Source organism: Peromyscus leucopus, chromosome 4 (genome assembly GCF_004664715.2).
Source record: "Peromyscus leucopus breed LL Stock chromosome 4, UCI_PerLeu_2.1, whole genome shotgun sequence".
In the NCBI taxonomy this organism is placed as follows: domain Eukaryota; kingdom Metazoa; phylum Chordata; class Mammalia; order Rodentia; family Cricetidae; genus Peromyscus; species Peromyscus leucopus.
The window spans coordinates 70,145,803-70,161,393 of record NC_051066.1 but is presented as its reverse complement, the minus strand read 5'-3'; the positions used below and the strand labels follow the sequence as shown (position 1 = coordinate 70,161,393).

General features: G+C 41.2%; 1 protein-coding gene across 2 annotated transcripts in view; it reads left to right on the top strand.

The window, feature by feature from the left end:
- Positions 1-15,591, top strand: part of Ttc17 (tetratricopeptide repeat domain 17) — a 105,435-nt gene that overhangs the window by 84,575 nt on the left and 5,269 nt on the right. The gene's annotated exons all lie outside the window — the stretch shown is intronic.

Here is a 15,591-nt window from a genome sequence, read left to right as displayed (position 1 = left end):
TGCTTGCTTTGCCACACTGAAAGCAAGCTCCATATGAAATTTCTTTGATGCCCATCATCCTTTTATGAAGTAAATTGGTACTGCCAGGAGCAAATGTGCCTCAGTGTCATGAAAAACCTTAGGCTATTAAACATCTTAAATGCCATATTCTGTAGATCTTTGAAGTGTTTGAAAATCATCTATCTATCTAAAACATACCTGTTGAGCCTTGAAAACATACCTAATGTGACTACAATTTTGATTATTAGAAATTACTAACCTCATTTCTTAATTATACATTGCATTTTTAAATGAGCTGCATAAGCAGAATACCACAAGCAAAAGTAGAAACATATATACAGTATAACAAAAGTAACTTGAAATTTCTATCAATATACCAAAATCCATGCCAATGCAAAGTATCTGAGAATAATAGTTGTCTTTTTATCCTATATTCCCCTAAATGATAACATCCATAAACCACTAAGTAATCAGTAACCACCCACACCACCTCTTGGGGATGTGGGCATCATCTTCCCTAGACTGTGGGAAGACAACCCTCTGTTGTCTGTGGGCAAAGGCATCTTTAGGGGCCCCTGAGAAATTTGAGATAATGGCCAAGTCCTAGGAAGATCAGCTATAACCTTTGTTGATATTTATCACCTGTCAAGATTCAGGATGTCTCCCTTGATCAAACCTGATCCTTATTAACCTGGAATGAATCCACAGCCTTTCATTTCCTGTTGAAACAAAATCATAACCTCTTCCCTAGCATAACATATTTTTTAGCTTCCTTTTTTAATTTAAAATATCCCTAAAGTATCTAGGAGAGTTCAATGTAGCAGTCCTGTTCACAATCCATGTCTGTCAGCAGCTGTTGTTTCCTCATCAGTGTTCAAAAAATTCAAAATTAGCAACAACATATAGGATCCAGATTCTTTGTGTGTTTTCCATGTTATGTGGCTTATACTTTTTTTATTACTCTCCTTCTCTTTTTAAAGACTTTTTTATTTGTGAACTATTTACTTTTTCTGACTGTCTATACCCTTTCTCTTTTCTTTCTTAAGCCTATGTACATTTTTAAGCACACTGTAACCTATTTAGAGGTTTTTTTCCATCTGAATCTGTCTTTATTGCATATCTTTTAGCCTTTTTTTGACCACATGAGCCTTAAAACTGCTAAGCAGCATGACTAGGACTTCTGTGTCTTTGATGGCTGGCTCCACTGATGTCTAGAGTTTGTGAAAGCCAAGGCTGAAGCTTGCAGGCCAGTTGGAAGTAGGTGACCAAGAGCTGCATTCAAACCCCCAGCTCTGGAATATCAGCGCTCTGCACTGTGGCAGGCATTTTTACTTTGTTTGTTTGTTTGTTTGTTTGTTTGTTTGTTTGTTTGTTTGTTTTACTTAGCATGAAAAAGCTGTTTACATATTCTGATGTATGGCACAGTTTCTTAAAGGAGTCATATCTTTTCCTTTCAGCTTTCTCAGGCCCCACATTGGAACACCAAAATATAGTTGTTGTTGTTGTTGTTGTTGTTGTTGTTGTTGTTTTTACTCTTTGGGGTCCCACTACCCAGCTTCTAAATAAATACACAGAGATTTATTCTTATTTATAAATGTCCTACCTTAGCTTGACTTGTTTCTAGCCAGCTTTTCTAACTTTAATTATCCCATTTCTCTTTAACTATGGTTTGCCTCTGGGCTTTTACCTTTCTTTATTCTATATATCGTCCTTTCCTTTTTACTCTGTGGCTGGCCCCTGACATCCTCCTCTCCTCCTTTCTCCTCCATTTTCTCTAGAGCCTAGATTTCTCCTTTTTATTCTCTCTGCCAGGCAGCCCTGCCTATTTCTCTCCTGCCTCACAATTGGCCATTCAGCTCTTTATTAGACCAATCAGGTGTTTTAGATGGGTAAAGTTACACAGCTTTACAGAGTTAAACAAATGCAACATAAAAGAATGCAACACATCTTTGCATCATTAAACAAACATTCCATACCATAAACAAATATAGCACATCTTAAGCTATATTGCACAACAAAAGTGGCCTCACATCCATTAGGAAAGATGCATAAAATGAAGTTGGTGAGGATGAAGAAGAATTGTAAACCTTGTGTGCTGTTGGTATGAACATAAAATCTTACTGTTGCTGTTGAGGGGTTGGGGAACATAGTCTTCCTGAAGATGGACATGCCCAGGGAATATTCAAAGCAATTGAAAGCATCATCTCAAGGAAATACTTGTACACTAATGTTTGTAGCTGTACTGTTCCATGTAGTCAAATAGTAGGGGGCCCGTCTAAAGCTGAATGGACAAATGAAATGTTAAAAAGGAAGGAATTTCTACCACATTCTACAGCATAGGTAAATATCAAGAAGTTTTGCTACTTAAGCCTGTTACAAAAAGTCAAACCCTGAATGATTCCATTTATATATCAGAGTGGTCAAACACACGTCTCAGACAGTATAGTACAGTGGTAGTTGCCTGCCAGAGACCGAAGGGAAGGAGCTGCTGCTTAAGGCAGTTAGGGTTTTCAAATGAAATGGTCCTGCAGATTGGTTGTATGCAGTGTGAGTGCTCCAGCACTGCCAAACTGTACATTAAGAAGTGCTGATCATCATAAAATGTAGGAAGTCCGAATAGATTAGTCGTAGGAGTGGAAATGAGACACATTAAGATGGGTTATTAGAAAATATCCAACCTGAAGACTAAGGAGGTTAAGGAACTTAAAGGGAGTTCACATAAGGGCTTAAAAGACACGAGACACATCCACAAAAAGAAAACCAGCAACAAGGAGTCCAGCGTAGTCCAGGAGGAAGAGGGGATGGTGCAGAAGCAGCGTTTGAGAAGAAGGAAGAACTGAGCATTTCCTAACAAAGATGAAGGACATTATTCCTTAGGATCGAGACAGTCTGAGACCCACAAGAGAACTGTCCGTATAATATCACAGTGACTACGGACAAAGACAAAATGTTTTAGAAGACGGAGGAAAAGGTGTCACTTTCAAATGAACTGGAGCCAACTTCTCCACAGGAAAGTCCCTCCAGAATGCATGAAGGAAAACAGGAGAATTCCATCTCCTGCAGATAACTCAGAGAACAAAGGCTCTTCAGTGTGTGCAGCATGGGCAAAGACAGACAAATAGAGGCACAGAACGGAAATAAGAGGCCACAGATGACCACAGTATTCAATGTGAAAATGTTTTGTGAAAAATGACTATTAAAATAAAGGGGGAAAGGCCTCCACTGTACCTCATATATTCATTAAAAATCAACTTGACATAAGTTATGAGTGTAACTACCAAAGCTGAAACAGTAGAGCTCCAGGATGACAGATAATCTTCAGATCCTTAGAGTAGGTGAGTGAAGATGTTCAGAATATAGAAAGCATGAACTGTACAGAAAAAATGAAAAAATGAACTTCATCAAAATTAAAACCTCTCTTCAATCAATACTTCAGAAAAGAGGCAAGCCACAGAGTAGAGCCAGGTACTCACACCTCATGTATCTGGCACAGGACTTGAACCCAGCAATTATGAAGAACACTTACAAATGGAAACCAAAACCCAGAGTAATCACATTTATAAATGCTAGGTTTAAAAGGAAAAAGATAAATGGTAAGTGTTGGAGAAGGTGTAGACAACTGCCAGTGAAGTGATCACTTTATAAACAGGGTGGCAGCTTATTATAACTTAAACCTACATGACTCAGTAATAGTACTGCTACACATTTATCAAAGAGATATGAAAACATACGTTCACAGAAGTACTCATTAAAAACGTTCACAACAGCTTTGTTCACATTTACCAATGAAATTGAAACAGTGGAAGAATACGTAAATACTTATGTATTCATGACGAGATACAGTTTAGCACAAAGAGCCGACATCCACAAAACTCAAAAATATGCTAATAAAAGAAGTTGAGGGTGGGGAGATAGCTCATTTGGTAAAGTGTTTACCATGCATATTAGTCAGGGTTCTCTAGAGGAACAGAACTGATAGAATGTGTGCATCTGTGTATGAGAGAGAATATGAAAGGGGATTCTTTTAGATTGGCTTTCTGGATGTGGCCGAGGTTGTCTAACTGTGCTGTCTCATACGTTCTCAGAGACATTCTCTGTTCACAAGCCTAGATGTCTCAGAAACCCTCTTCTGGCCCTACGGCCTGCAGAGTTTCTGGAGAGCTGCTGGTCTTTAATCTATACTAGAAGCCCAAAGAAACTGGTTCTAATGTCAGTGAAGAAGTGCAATAGGATAGATGGCCTTGCCATCAAGACTGAAGGGAAGCAGGGAAGAAGCATGTCTTCTCCCATGTCCTTTTGTGTGGACTGCCACCAGAAGGTGCTGGCCTTGTTTGGCACGCTTCTTCCTGCTTCAGATCATCTAATTGAGAAAGTTCTTCACCAGAGTGTCCAGAAGCTAGCATTTTAGTTGATTCCAGAGCCAGTCATCAGCTATCACACCATGAGAATGTGAGGACATGAGTTCAATGCCCAGAACCTGTGTTTAAAATGCCAGGCATGCTTATAATCCCAGTGCTGGGTGGCAGAGACAAGATCCATGGGTGGGACTCATAGGCCAGCCTGATAGCCTGCTTGAACTCCACGTCAGAAAGAAACAGCCTTAGATAAACAAGGCAGGCACTTGAGCAATGACACCCAGTTATCCTCTGGTCTCCACACAGGTGTGTATGCGCCTCCTTGAATATACATACATATACCACCCACATGATCTTTCTCTCTGTCTCTGTCTCTGTCTCTGTCTGTCTGTCTGTCTCTCTCTCTCTCTCTCTCTCTCTCTCTCTCTCTCACACACACACACACACACACACACACACACACACACACGGGAGGTGGGGGGGAGAGCAGTTCATGTGTGGTTGCAGCTCTGTGGGATTCTGGAAGATGCCAACAAGAATCTGTGGGGTTCTAGACAGAACAGAAGATGATGTTTATTGTGGCTGTGCTGACAGAAGTCAGGCTGCTTCCTGGAGAAGGTGTAGACAAGAAGCAGCCTGAAAGCACTTTCTGGCTTGTTCGGTATTTAAGTAATTGTCAAGGCTGAATGTTACACTTAGGATCTCAGTATTTCTCTTTGCGTTAATTATGCCTCAATTCTTTAAAAATGAATAAATAAATAAAGTTTAGGGAAACCACCAAAGACAGAAGGATGTATGTTACCAACAGACTTAAACTAAAAACCTCCAGCAGGGTCTCTTCAGGCAAAGGAAAATGATCAAAGGTGGAGGCTCAGCTAGGCAAGAAACAGCAGTGAGCACCTGACGGAATGGGTCCTGGGTGCAGCTAGAGGAAGGCTGTACAAGTGAGGAGAACGCCCCTGAAGTAAGTGTAGCTCATGACCGTAGGAGTGTGCTGGCAAGAGACGGTTACAGTGATCCGTTTAGGTAGTCAGTCCAGTTCAGCATTTCTTTCACACAGCTTAGGGGACCTTGTGGCTTCACCAGAAGGGTGTAGGACAGGAAAGACAGTGAGTTGCCACACAGCAGCATCTGTGTACTTCCAAGTGAGCTGCACAGGAGATCATCTTCTGCCGGTTCCCTTCTCTGCCAAGGGCCAAAGGAACAAATCACATGATCCATTATAGCTTAGGTCTCAAGTTCCATTTAAGATCCCATTCTGTTATAATAGTCTTGTGGACCTAGAATCCTGCAGAGGCTGGGGTTTTCATGAAATATATTCATGTTTTGTTATAGTTATCCAGTCCAGATACAGGTCACCAACCAGGGTCATTTTTACCATAAGCTGTTGCCTATAAGCACCCTCTATTAGGTCTTCATGGATGGAGAGCTAAAGCGTTAATCCAGCACTGCTTCCATTGAAGTGCACAGACTACAGTCCTTAGCTCTGAGTTAGTGGCTTTCTATAGTACTCAGACTTCAAGGTACACCAGATTCCTAATCTTGTTAAAACATAATGATGGGCCCATAGTCAATAAGTCTGGGGTCAAGCTTGGGATTTTTGTTGCTACTGTGTTCTCAGGTGATGCCAGGTAATACTACTTGTCTGAGGACCCCACTTGGAAACCGGTACCTAAACACAGGGCTATGAGAACAACAGGTATGGTGTGCTTCCTTCCTGTTGACCAATGGCAGCATAGCAAAGACCTCTCTGTTCTCTTGCCTTCAACTTTTAAAATAGTCATTACTCATTAGTATTCTTCAAGTGCCCATTAGTAATTATCTCCTTGGGGAATTATTGAGTTTACATTGCCATTAATTATCACCAACTGCCAGCAGATGACATTAATTAGACTCCACTCTGGGTTCCGATCGATAAGCATCATCAGACCCTCAACACTCAGCTGAGCTTCCCACACATGGTGCTCAGATGCCTCTGCAGAGGCCCCTCTGTGCCACCACATTGTCACCCGACTGCCGCCATCGCCAGTGCAGCATGTGCTAGACCGCCACATGGTCCTGTTTGTCCTTGTGAGCTGGCACAGGGGAGGTCTCCCCCACGTGCCCCATTCCCCAGGTGCAGAGGGCATGCCATCTGGATCAGCCAACAACCCAGCTTGGTAGGGTGAGTTCCTTCACAGTGTTGACTGTTTCCTTCGTTATATACAAACAGTGTAGGTTGGCCTAACCTCAGTCATCTGGTTTCCCCTGCCACATGTGCTTTTGAGTTCTCACTTTCTAACAGTTATTGTCAAGGTCAAGAGCTGTCCTCTGCTTTTGCTGACGCTGTTACAGATTCGGGTCATAAAATTGTTGATAGCAATGAAAGGGGCTGCTAAGTGAACATCTGTCCTGAATTGGAAATAGAAGTAGGGGCTTCTGATACATTGTATCATTTGTAAAAGAAGCATTCCTGACTTCATCTGCTGAAGACTGGAGCAGTGCCTGGCCTGTGCTGAGGAGCACCTCAGTGTCTCACCTGTGCCATCCAGGCTCCCTATCACACTGAAAGGAACCAGGATTCCTTGGAGAAATCACTTTTTTAAAAAGATTTATATATTCTATGTGTATGTATGGATTCCTGAGTGAATCTGTATTCCATGTGAAAGTAGGTACCCAGAGAGGCCAGAGAGGGCATAGGATCCCCTGTAGCTGGAGTTATCAGTGGCTATGAACTGCTCTGTGGGTGCTGGGAACAGAACCCAGATCATCTGCAAATGCAGTACATGCTGTTGACCACTGAGCATCTCTCCAGCCCCTGGAAATAGCTTCCACCAAGTCTGACAACACAAGGAATCACCCAAAGACAGAAATTAGGTCGTGTCAGAAGCGCTCAGAGCCAACTTAAATAAGCGACCATTGCTAAGAACAGGATAATATGGGTGACAAGGTTAATGACTGTGATGATGAAACTTATCACATGTATTTAAATTAATAAACGTGTTACAGTAATTTCTGTCTGAGGTACATGAGAACAGCTTGTTTATTAAAAATGTAAATAATCAGAAAATCACATGCATGTATTTTTCCTTCTAAATTAGCTATACTTTGATATAAACAAATAATTGATGTGGAAACTATATGGATATTCCAACTAAAACACAAAGAATGCTAGCCCTGGTGTGTTATGGGAGTTGCCATGCTCACGGATGGATGGCAGTCACTGGTCATTGCCTTCTTAGACAGTGACACCACTGTATGTGGACTGTTGAAAGTTCACATCTATTTAAAAAGAATCCTGCCCTCACTCTCCCTAAGAAGTCAAATTTGAGTCCAATCTGGTCCCTAGTAGCTATTGACAAACAGTGTTGGGGCGAGGAGCATATTAGATGCATCATCGAGAAGTGTAGCAGAGTTCAGGGGTGACTACATGTTGTGTAGCCCCATTCCTCACAGAAATGATTGGTGGGAAAAAAGCTAGATAGACTCCAGAGATCCAGTGAGGCATAAGGAATGTGTCAACCAGTGGCAGTATATGGACCTCACTTCAATTATTATTCAAACTGTAAAAGCAAAGCAGAACTTTCATAATCCAATTGGGGGAAATATGCCATCTGAATAATGGATGGTATCACAGAATAAGTTGCAGTATTTTAGACATTATTAATCATAGGCTTTAATATGAGTTTTTACCTCAGCAGTACACTGAAAAATTTATTGGTTAAATTATATAAAGACTGGGATTTGCTTCAGTTTAACATAATTGAGGGTATAGATGAGATGAAAATGGATTGATCGGTTCAGAAGCTAGTGGTGAGCACAAGGGGATATTACACTGCTTTCTTATTGTGTGTGTGCACTTCAGCTTTTTAATACATTTACTCATGTATGCACATGCAGGGGCTAGCTGACAACTTGCTCATTGCTTTTCTTCTATCATGTGGGTTCTAGGGACCAAACTCAGTGGTCATACTTAGCAGCCAGGACCTCTACCTGCTCAGCCATCTTCTAGCCCATGTGTGTACTTTCTAAACACCCATTATAGTATCTTTTAAACACACTTGAACATGATAAAGTAAACAAAAAAAAAACAGTTTAATAGCAAGCATGAAAAATCAAATGAAATCATAAAGGAATAAATAAAAGCTAATTAGGAGAAAGAGGTTTTTTTTGGGGGCGGGGGTTGATATTTCTGAAACAGAATCTAGAGTAACCCAGGCTGGCCTCAAACTCTGCATAGCTGAAGATGATCTTGAACTCGTGAATCTCCTGCCTTCACCTCCCCAGTGCTGGCATTGCATGTGGACACAGCTGTAAGTGGAACATCTTAAGCTAAAAATGTCATTATGTAAGGAGTTTAGTCACACAGCCGGTGGATGGGTTAGAAGAACCTAATGAGTGACTTAGCAGCTTCATGTAAAAGATGACATGGGCCCTCTGCCCAGAGAGTTCCTGGATACTGGGACCTGCCGCACTTCTTCCCAAGGCTCAGGCTTGCTGGCTGATGCTCGCTCATCATCTTCTCTATCCACTTTCTCACTCCTCACCATCACACTGTTGACATTGCTCCTCCAAATAAAACAGTGGACTTAAAGGCAAAAGCATTGAATAAAGAGACAAGGAGATCAGTCAGTCAGTAGACAGGAAATGTAATGTGTCCCAAACTAGGTAAGTACAAAGGGACCCACACCTGGATACAGTATATAAAGCTGTCTAACAACAAAGATAAAGATAACCCTAGCATTTGTTCAGCTAGGGTTCTGTCAGGGAGACAGAAAAGACACTAGGTATTTCAGAAGAGCAAACCTAATTTAGAAAAGTGATTGCGTTGTTGTAGAAGGTGAAAGGGGAGTAGGGAAATAGTGAGGTCAACCGGGGGAACAGCTGGAGGGAGTCCTCCAGCCCAGGGGTGGGAGAGGCGAGCGCTGGGGCCTCTCCTAGCTTACACATTTACAGGAGGCATTCTGCAGGATGGAGCCCTGTTTCTAACACAGTCTGGCTGCTGAGGAGGTACAGTGAGGCCAATTCTAGGGGAGCTGAGTGCTCCCAGCTCTGCGCGCTGTTGCTGGAATGAGTGAGTAGTGTTACCTTCGAACAGGAAGAACAACTTCCCTTGCCCCACCGACCCTTCAGTCTCCGAGGACACATGTTTGCAGAACCTAACAGGAAACCTGCTCACAACAGAGAAAGGTGATTTTCAAACTTACAGCCACAGGACCACGCTGCAGATTATAGAATTAGACTTTGGACTTAAGGCGGAACAGCTTAATAAATATCAAAGCAGCCGTTCATTCATTTACTCATTCAGCAGATATTTGCTGAGGGCTTAGTTACTGTGTGCCACTTTTTAGTGCTTGAGATGAATCAGTGATGGAAAACTGAAGGATTTTGACTTCGTGGAGATTGGGAAAGGACAGATCACCTACAGAAGAAGGGTGACTGAAATGACAACTTGTTTGATAACACCATCAAAGCCAGATGACAATTTTGAAAAGACAGACTCCCTAGAATTATATGACCTTCTGTGAGGGAAGGATAAAGACATTTAAAGATAAAGAGCTAAGAAAAGTTCACATCCCAGAGTCCTTCCCCAAAGGAACTCCTCTGTGTAATAGCCACCGGTGCATTATCCCAAGTCACAAGATTGCTAAGAAGTAAGATGATAAAGTCACAAATACAGACATAACCTATAAATTATGGTCACGGATTTTAGAAGAACTGACAAAACTGAAATCCTGTTGAGTTAGGCTTTTTGGCGCCCTGACAAAACGCATGAGGCAAACAGTTCAAAGAAGCAAAGGCTGGGCACGCTGGAGACTGAGCTTGAGGCCAGCTTGAGCTATGTAGGAAGACACTCTTCAAGAGGAGGAAGAGGAAGAGGGGAGTTTAGTTTGGCTCACAGAACTTCTTCTGTCATAATGGTTTTGTTAAGTTTGGAGTCAGGATAATAATGACAATGTAGATTGAGTTGAGAAGTATGCCTCCCACCAGTTTTCTGAGACAATATTATTTCTTCCTTCAATGTTCATTACAGTTCATTCAGGACAGGAATAAACTATAAATCAATGTTTCTAATAGACATGGGGCTATTCAAGTGGTCTCTTCTTCGGTGATCTTTGGTAGTTGTGTCTGTGAAAGAATCCGTCCTTTTCCTGGAAGTGGTTGAACTGACTTATTGATTTACCACCATTTGACTATCTGTAAAATCTGTAGTAATGTCTACCCACTCTTAATCCTGTTAGGAATACTTTGTCTTCTCTTTTTCCTGCTCAGACTACATAGAACTGTGTCCATTTATCTGTCTCAGCCACTGGTTAATATGCATTGAGGTTGTTTGGGTTTTTTTCTCTGCTTCCTCTTAAAAATCGGCTTATTATCTGTGTGTCTTTGTAAGTGTGTGTGCACATATATGCACAGGGAAATGTATCTGTGTGCATACAGACTCCAAAGAGGGCATCAGGTATCCTCTTCTGTCATTCTCCCCCTGTTCCTTTCAGGGTCCCTCCCTGAACCTGGGGCTCACATTTTCTTTCCTAGTCTGAAGATGAACAAACCCCAGTCCCCCCACCACCGTCTCCCCCTGACCCTCCTGTCGTCTCCGCTGCCTTGGAGCTAGGGTTATAGATGTACACAGCTACCGGGATCCAAACTCATTCCTCATGGTTGTGCAGCCAGCACCTTTAACTGTTGAGCAACCTCTCCCGACCCCTGCTTCCATGACCATCTGCCCCTTATAATTTCTCCTACTTAATTAAAATTAAAGTGGAAGTTTGTAGTATCGATTTTTTCCTTTTTTCTAAAGCTAAATATTCTCTCTAAATTTAGAGCAAATTTCATTCATCACCTTTTCATGTGATTGTTGACGTTGGTTTACAGCTTCCTCTGGTTTCTTCTGTGACTCATTTAAAGGTGGTACCTGGTTTCCAAATAGGTGGGCATCTTCCAGCTCCGTGCACATGTTGTTTATTGTGTTATAGTGAACAAACATTTTAAATGTACTCAGATTGTTTTATGGCCTAGAAGGTGGCCATGGTAAATATTTCATACACTAGAAAGAAACAGCATCTGCTATTAGGCAGACTAGAGATGTTGGCGTACATTGATTGATAGCGTTGTTCATGTTTTCTCTATCTTCATGACTTTTTGTCAACTTCCATGAATTGCTGAGAAGCATATTAAACATCCAGCCATAATTATGAATTTGTTCATATCTTAGTTGTATAAATTCTGTTAGTGGGTGCAGAGATCAATGAAATTGAAAACAAAGAACGTAGTACAGTCAACACTGTAGAACTTGGATGTTGTTAACAATTAGAAAAACTTGTAACAAAATTATTTTTTAAAAATTACAAGTAACTAATATCAGGAGGAAAGAGAAAATAAACTGCAGCTGTGTTTGGTTAAAGAGGCTTTGAAAAGTCACAGCTGGGGCTGGGAAGGGGCTCGTTGGAAAGAGCATTTGTGGCACAAGCTTGAGGACCTGAGTTCAAATCCCCAGCACAGACATAAAAAGCCAGATGTGGCCATGCACACCTATAAGCCAAGTGCTGTAGGGACGAAGGCAGGATTGCTGAGGCTTATTACCTGCCATCCTGGCTTCAGTTCTGTGAGAGAACTCATCTCGGGAATAAGGTTGAAAATAATGCCTCAGACCACCTCTGGCCTCAATGCACAGGTGGGTATGCATATACTTACATAAGCATTTATGCCATAGTTACACTACACACACACACACACACACACACACACACACACACACACACACACGCATGCACACGCATGAACAGACATTAAATAAATAAAGGCATACTTACATCTTTATATTAGTAAATTTGAAAATACATAACTTTTAAAAATTCCTGAAAAAGAAAAAAATGCTGTAATTTATCTAATCTGATTCAAGAACAAAAACAAAATCTAAAAAGTCTTGAGCAGTAAGTTAAAAATATATATATTTTCATCAAGAAATACAACACAGTTGGGTAAGGGAATTCTACCAAACTTTTGGTAAATACTTCAATCCCAACAAACAGACTTTGGAGCAAGAGAAAAGAGAACAATTATCCAGTTACTTTCCTGAGTGAAAAATAATCTTGAAAACTAGACTAGATACTGGGAGATGTATATAATGTATTATGTATAAAATTTAAATTAAGAACTTAATCTTATGAACATAGCAATATAATAAGCAAACTATTTAAAGACAGGCTCCAACAATGTATTTTTAAGATTTATATTAACCAATGTGGATTGTCCAAGAAATACAGAAAGGAGTAGAGCCTTAGGAAAGTCCAAAGTTTCACTGACCAAACTGAAAGAGAAAATTCTGAAAAGTAGAGTGCATTTGGGAAATTCAGTCCCTGAACTAATGCAGAATGAGCATTCAGGGACCATCACAGTCTGCATAGCAGGACTTCTGAGCTAATTCCTAATGGGGAAAAGATGAAAATAATTATCTGGCTTCAGGGAAAAGTATGCCAACCCTTACACTTCTTCTCAGCTCTGCGTGTATTAGTTACTTTTCTGCAGCTGTGGTCAAACGCCTTACAGAAGGAAGAGTTCATGTGAGCCCTCAGTTCCAGGAAGGAACGTGGCAGGGAGGCATGGCAGCAGGCCACTGGAGCAGGAAGCCCCAAGATCACTTCCCCATCCACACCCAGGAAGAGAACAAGAAGTGGGACAAGGCTCTGCCCAGAGCCCACCCCCAGTGACAACATTCTTCCTCCAGCAAGGCTGCACCATCTCCCCACACAGCACCAGCAACTGGGGACCAAGAATTCAAATACTTGAGCCTGTGGAGAACATGCTGAATACTGGAAACAAGCAAATAAATCAACAAGAGAAATTAATACTGCTCTCTATGCAGTACTCAGAAAATCTACAATCAAATTTTTAGAAACATTTTTATCAGGTGGCTGCATGTAAGGTCAGTAAATAAAGACAAGTTGCATTTCCAGTGTTGCAAAAATATGTTCATAGCATTTGGTATAACATCAAATAAAGCTGAACCTGTGAACAGAAAGTGATAGAAGTTGAAAGACATTTTAAAAGACCTAAATAGAGTCAGTGTTCTCAGGATCTACTTCCGTTTGTAAATATTTGTATATTTAGGTCCACCATGCTTGCAGTTGGAAGACACACACACCTTTGGCCTGTCAGCCCGACCCAGATCACCCAGAGTGGCAGTGCCAACAGAGCTTTGAAATGAAGCAGAACTTTGGGCCTGGGCAGATGGCGCAGCAGGAAGAGGTGGCTTGGGTGTAAGCCTGGCAGCCTGAGTTCCATCCCCACATCCCACAGGGAATTAGAGAGAAACAGCTCTCTCAAGTTGTCCTCTGACCTCAGTCCTCTGGCCGTGACACACATGTGTGCCATGTCATTTATTAACTGAATTTCTTATTCTAAAAAACTTTAAGAAAAGCAGAACTTTGAATTTCTAGGGAAAGATAAGGACTAAGGAGGAGATAGGGCCCTTTAAAGGGAGACATGGCTATTGGTTAGCAATTTTCATCCTTACATCTTAAAGAAATACTTAATTCCAGGTAAATTAAGGGCCAAGTATCAAAAACATTACTTTGAAAATTAGAGTGAAATGTGGGAGGTGGATTTCTGAGTGGGAAAGTTTGGGGAAGATGCAGAAGTCCTAACTATAAAGCCTGAAAAACTAGGAGATGGTTGAAACATATGTGGATGACAGGTTCAAGATCATGACCTAACAGCCAACAGAAAAGCTCAGCACAGCTCAGTGGTAGAGACCTGGCCAGCATGAGGCTCAGTGCCCCCAAAACGGAGGAAAATGATGAAGAAGAAATGTTTGCTGAACATAAAGCAATTCTTAGTTCTACTGATGGTCAAGAAATGAAAACTAAGATCCCAGTTAAGTGCCATTTTTACGCCCATGATAGACTCGGAACTGAATCATATGCCTCCCTGAAAGAGCCCTTTTGATCCACATTAATGGGATTGCAGGTTGGTAAGTGTGTAGGAAACGATGTAGAATTCTCTTGGGTATTTGACCATCTGCCTGTCCTGTTACCCAGAGCTTCTGGCAGATACCTGCTCCTGACCACAGAAACTCTACCCGCGTGTTTGTGCATTGGACATTAAAGCAGGAAGCCACTCAAGTACCTGCTGTAGAAAGTGAATGCGTGTGCTTTAGTAAATTCACAGTGTCTTTTAGTTGTACGGTGAAGAGAGTAAATGAGACAAATGCATAGGGACATGGATGGGATTCTGTGTGGTAAAGGCAACATCTCATTAGAAGAGGTGACTTTTTCTTTTAATACTGGTGAAATTATTTAGTGACCATCTGGAAAAATAATAAGTTGGATGAACTTTTTTTTTAATATTTATTTATTTATTATGTATACAGCATGTATGACTGGAAGCCAGAAGAGGGCACAACATCTCATTACAGATAGTTGTGAGCCACCATGTGGTTGCTGGGAATTGAACTCAGGACCTCTGGAAGAGCAGAGTGCTCTTAACCTCTGAGCCATCTCTCTAGCCCCTGGATGAACATTTTATGGCAGGTTAAATTTTGAATGAATCAAAGATTTCAGTGTAAAAATGAAATTTAAAATTTTTGGGGGGAGGAAAACACAGTATAATGTCTTGATCATCTTGGAGTAAAGGCAGCCTTCCTAATATAGCCAGAAATCCAGAAGTCATTGTAGATAAAATGAATAAGCCAAATTCTGCAGCAGTAAGAGGCACTGAGACTCCAAAGGCAGCCTTCATCCTGAGACAACTGTCTGGAAATTCCTCATTAAGGAATTAACTCATGAAGTACTTTTTTCAGGAAACATGACAAAGACCTCAGAAAAGTTAACAGACTGGGAGGACCGATAGTCTGAATAAAAAGGAATCCAAAATACTACAGATATGAAACAATGGTCTGTGTCGTTCATAAGTGGGAAGTACAGACAAAAACTAGTGTTCACCTGTCACAGTGATAAAAATCCCTAACAGTCTGTCACCCGGCTGTTAGGAAATGGGAACATTTGTGTTTCTGGCAGAATGTCACTACAGCCCTGTGAAAAGCAACATGTTGTATCTCCCAAATGAAAAGGATGAGCATCCTTTTGCATGCTGTGTCCACCTCTGGAAATGTACACATGCGCTTACACAAGTGTAAAGTCACACCTGTATATAGCTTTTTTATCCCATTGTAATGATGAAATATTAGAAAGAGGTATTCATTAATAAGAGTCCTGTCAAGTGAATGATGGACATCCACACGGGGAAATACTATACA